General features: G+C 52.5%; 1 protein-coding gene across 2 annotated transcripts in view; it reads right to left on the reverse strand.

The window, feature by feature from the left end:
* The window catches only part of VWA1 (von Willebrand factor A domain containing 1), a 38,248-nt gene that overhangs the window by 10,047 nt on the left and 22,979 nt on the right, over nucleotides 1-5,222 (reverse strand). The gene's annotated exons all lie outside the window — the stretch shown is intronic.

A 5,222-nucleotide genomic window follows, 5' to 3' on the forward strand; every position in this document is an offset into this window, starting at 1 on the left:
ACCCCCTTAAAGAATGCCTGTGTTGTTGCAATCTTGAGCATGCTGTTCAGGAGTGTATCTGTAAGCAGCAAACCTATGATGACGTAGCAGCAGCAGAACTGGAAGAAGAAGCAGAAGACAGCCAGTTCCACTGCGGGCCTGATAGAAGCCTTCCGGGGGCCTGATCCGCCCCCCAGGCCGCATGTTTGACACCCCTGGTTTAGGGCAATCATTAGAGCCCCAGGCTGGGAAGGCTTGGGTTCGGATCCATTTTTAGCCTTGAGGACTCAGTGAGAGGCCAGTCGCCTGATGTACCTCACAGGGCTATTGCCTCTGCTGGGGGGCCGGGAACTCCCTTGTATTAAGCCTGATTGGAGCATTCAACCATTCCCAATGAGCAGAGGCAATGGAGTGACCTGCCCTTAAAAGGGGCTGCCTGTTGCCTCTCTGCACGAACTTGTTCTGAGTTTACCACCTTCCACCAAGAGGATGGATTAGTGGATAATTCCAAAAGGCAGGGGAGACTGGATCTGCTCAGTATCTGTCTTCTTGGAACCTGAAAATGTTTAGTTTGATAATGGGGCCTGGCTTTTAAAGGAGTCTGGCCTATTGTACCTGAGCTTGTCAAAGTTGGGAAGCTAAGCAGGGTCGGCCACAGCTAGTCCTTGGATGGGAGACCATCAAGAAAGTCTGGGGTCGCTATGCAGAGGAAGGCCATGGCAAAACACCTCCGCTGCTGCCTTAAACACACCGTGGATGGGGTCAGCATGGGTCGGTTGCATCTCAACGGCATGGTATAGATTGTGATTGTTCAGGCTATTTGATTTTTGGGAGTGCTGGTTTATAAGAACATAAGAATGTCAGAGAAGCCGTGTTGGCTCAGGACAATGGTCCATCCAGTCCTCCAAGCACCAAGAACACAGAGCATCACTGCCTAGACATATCCCTTGTGGCTAATAACCACTGATGGACCTCTGCTCCACGTGTCTATCCAACCTCCTCTTGAAGCCGTCTATGCTTATGGCTGCCACCACTTTGTGGGGCAGTGAATCCCACGTCTTACGTCTTAATGACTCTTTGAGCGAGGCGGTAAGACACATGGGTGGCCAGCAGATGGCAGCAGAGGGCCACATCTAAAAGGATGGGAACTTTTCAGAGGCGCTCCTTCTTTAGGGGAGCTGCGGTGGCTCAAGTGGTTAAAACCCTGAACTGTAGGCTCTGGAAGGTCAGTAGTTCAGCAGTTCGAGACCCGGGTGCCGCATGATGTGTGCTCCCGCGAAAGCAAGAAATTGCAAGTAGATAAATAGGTACCACTTTGGTGGGAAGGTCACAGCGTTCCGTGCACCTTGGTGTTTAGTCATGCCGGTCACGTGACCACGGAAATGTCTTCGGACAGCGCTGGCTCTTTGGCTTTGAAACGGAGATGAGCACCGCAACCCTAGAGTCGGATTCGACTGGCTTTCGAGCAAGGGAACCTTTACCTTTACCTTTTACCTTCTTTAGGGCCAAATTACACTGGCTGTCTCTTTACCCAGTGCCATGGCCCCAATCCATACTGTAGCTGCTTTTGGCAACCAGCAGCACCCCCCGCCCCCGATGCAAAATCGCTTTGTTTCAAGCCCACTGATGAGTTTAGACTGCATAGGATCGGTCTGTAAATGACATGTTGAAGGATTCAGTTACGGATTTGCAACAGTTTGGATCCGAGTTCTGATGGCTTTGAGCCTTACTGATCCGTAATGCCTCCAAGGACGCGCAGAGCAGCTCTCTCGCGTGGTCATGGCCAGGTCAAAAATTGTGAGCAGCGAAATCCAGCTATGTAGGGGTTCCAACCTCCATGTGGGCCTCAGGGATCTCCTGGATTTAGAACTGATCTCCAGATGACAGAAGCCAGTTCTGGAGGAAATGGCTGCTTTGGAGGGTGGAGTTGAGGGCATTATACTCTACCGAGGTCCATTTCCTCTCCAAACGCCATGCCCCCCCCCACGCGGCATTTCCAAAATCTCCGGGAATTTCCCAACCCAGAAATGGCAACCAACCCTACAGTTTTGTGTTCAAAACTCCAAGGGGACAAGATCGCCCGGTCCCACCGCACCACAGGCACTGTTGCTGTAGTGGTTAGGAGCGCGGACTCTAATCCGGGAGAAGCGGGTTTGATTCCCCACTCCTCCACTTGCAGCTGCTGGTGTGACCTTGGATCAGTCACAAGTTCTCTCAGAGCTGTTTTCTCAAGAGCAGTTCTATAAAGAGCTCTCTCGGCCCCACCTACCTCTGTTGTGGGGAGGGGAAGGGGAAGGAGTTTGTAAGCTATCCTGAGACTCCTTCTGGTAGTGAAGGGTGGGGTATAAATCCAATCTCCTCTCCTCCTCTCCACTGTTGTGCATGGGCTGGATGCCAGTGTTCCCTCTAAGCTGAGTTAGTGTGAGCTAGCTCACAGTTCTTTAGCCTCCGGCTCACACGTTTTTTGTCTCCGCTCAGGACGGATGGCTCCAGAGCAAACTCATGTAGGCAGTAGCCAAATCACCTGCTCACAACTTTAATGCCAGGAGCTCACAAAGCAGAATTTTTGCTCACAGGACTCCATAGCTTAGAGGGAGCATTGGCTGGATCCATGGATGCCGTAACAGCTAGTTTGGCCCAGAGCCACTGGCTTTCAAATGGACACAAGCCCGGCAGCTTAAACCTGGAGGGGGGCGCTGTCCGCTTCCCCGGCCTCCTTTCATCTCCACCTTGTTGACATGACTCACCCCAGACAAGCAGTCGCAGGCAGGAAATGTGACCTCACTCGTCCCACAAGACAGCAGCTCCACGCAGAGGGAAAAGAGGAGGGCTCCGGCAGTTGGGCCCGCGGGAGGCGACGGAGCCGCCCGCCCTGCCCGCGCCCCACGCCCCATTCCCTTCCACTGCCGTCAACGTTGGCACAGGCCATGCAACACGTCCCTGCCAGCTAGCTCGTCTGTCAAGCTTTGGCGTGAGTCCCTTTGCACCTGGCGGAAAAGTCACTGGAGCCCTCGCAGACCCGGTCTTTGCCAGCAAGGAACCTGGAGGGTGGAGACAATTTGCCCCGCCCCGTGTACAGGGTTGCCAACTCCAGGGTCGGAAGTACCTGGAGATTTAGAATCATAGAATCATAGAGTTGGAAGGGGCCTCCAGGGTAATCTAGTCCAGCCCCCTGCACAAGGCAGGAAATTCCCAAATACCTCCCCCCACACACCCATGCCCAGAAGATGGCAAAAACACCCTCCAGGATCCCTGGCCAAACTGGCCTGGAGAAAAATGGCTGCCTGACCCTAAAGTAGCAAAGCATTTCCCTGGGCGTGTGAGAAAGGGCCACAAGAACTAAGCACATTAACTCCTAAAAAGGGAATTAGATAAGCATATGGAGCAGAGGTCCATCAGTGGCTATTAGCCACAAGGTACAGATAGGGACTCTGGGGCAAGTGATGCTCTGTCTTCTTGGTGCTTGGGGGGGGTCAACAGTGGGAGGGCTTCTAATGTCCTGGCCCCACTGGTGGACTTCCTGATGGCACCTGGTATTTCTGGCCACTGTGTGATACAGAGTGTTGGACTGGATGGGCCTTTGGCCTGATCCAACATTGGCGTCTCTTATGTTCTTAACTCCCCCCCCCTTTAAAATCCTAACAGCAGAGTAGGATGGACTTTGTCTTGAATTGCAGACCAAACAGAGTTTGCGGGGTTAAAAAAACCCCAACCCTCTCCCTTCCGTACACAGCCACCAGGCAAATTGAGGCTGCCACTCATGACCTTTGTTCACTCTCGGGCTGACCCAGATGTTTTTTTGCTGCCCCTGGATGAATTCACATTTTGCCCTTTTCATCCCATCAATTCCTGGCAGAGCAACTCGAAACAATGGCCCATTAAATGATCACGCGGTCGAGTGGGATTCTGCTTTGTTGTTCATGTGGCCACTTGGATACTTCCTCTCCTTTGGAGCTGAGGTGCAGGGGGTGCAGCGCCACGGGTGGCCCCTCCTGGCTTCTCAGGGCAATAGCCCCCCCCAGCATTGACACACCGACAAGCATCGAAAGCACGAGACGCAAGCCTCTAATTTAGGCTCAGGGTAGGGAGGCCAAAACCACACTGAGCTGACAGCCTGGGAACATGCCCAGAGGTTGCACTATGATATCACGCACGAGTTGATCAATGCCCGTCTTTGTAAAACAGACAAACGGGCATTGTTTCAAAATGGGACCGTCCTCCCTTTTGGTCCTCTACATTCGCCAGTTGACTGTTGGCAAGACCAACCCAGCTTGAAAGTCAAGCGACACAGCCGGTGGTCAAAATCCCCTAGGCGGCTTCCCTTGACAAGAAACAAAGCCGGATTGTGGAGCGATCGTAAAAACTAACCGATTTTTAAAAATAAGCTACTGGGGGAGGTATAGCGTGTCTCATCAGGTGCCCGTGCGCTCGGTTCTACACTTTAAGCCAGTTTGGTGTAGTGGTTAGGCGTGCGGACTCTAATCTGGGAGAGCCGGGTTTGATTCCCCACTCCTCCACTTGGACCTGCTGGATGACCTTGGGCAAGCCATAGTTCTGACAAGAGCTGTCCTTCAAATTCTTGAGAGAGCTCTCACAGCCCCACGTCCCTCCCAGGGTGTCTGTTCTGGGGAGGGGAAGGGAAAGGAATTTGTAAGCTGCTCTGAGACTCCAAGTGAAGGGCAGGGTATAAATCCAATCCCCTCCTCCTCCTCTTCTTAAAAGCTTGGGTGGAGGACGGAATGGACCTGGACCACTCCACCCCTGTGGTGGAGTAAATTCCACAATCCATTCTAGTAAGGCAGAAAAAGCTTAGCGTGGCTGAACCTGTTTGCCTGTGACCCGAGGCCTCTGAGAAGAGACCAGTGACATCTCAACCCCCTTCCTGGTGGTTGTGGGTGTTTTGACTAGTGCAGTGAGCATTACTGGGTGGGAAGGGGAATGTACCAGTTCCATAAGCCTCTCTTCACTGCTTCCCTTCCGGAAACACACACACACACTCCGAGACTAAATTAAAGCCCCAGACTTTCGATGGGATGGAACTCCATTCCGTTCCCACTTCTATCCTAGAATAGTTTAGACTTCGCCACATTCGGAAGTCGAACAGCTGCAGGAGGGCTGTGCCATATTCTTAAAACTGTGTCGATCAATCCATGGGGATGAATGGGTTCCCCCAGTTCCATCCCTTTCTCGGTCTGAAATTCTGTTCTGGGAGAAGAAGAAGAAAGAAGAAGAAAGAAGAAGAA

Source organism: Gekko japonicus, unplaced genomic scaffold (assembly GCF_001447785.1).
Source record: "Gekko japonicus isolate JY-2015 unplaced genomic scaffold, Gekko_japonicus_V1.1 scaffold1133, whole genome shotgun sequence".
In the NCBI taxonomy this organism is placed as follows: Eukaryota; Metazoa; Chordata; class Lepidosauria; order Squamata; family Gekkonidae; genus Gekko; species Gekko japonicus.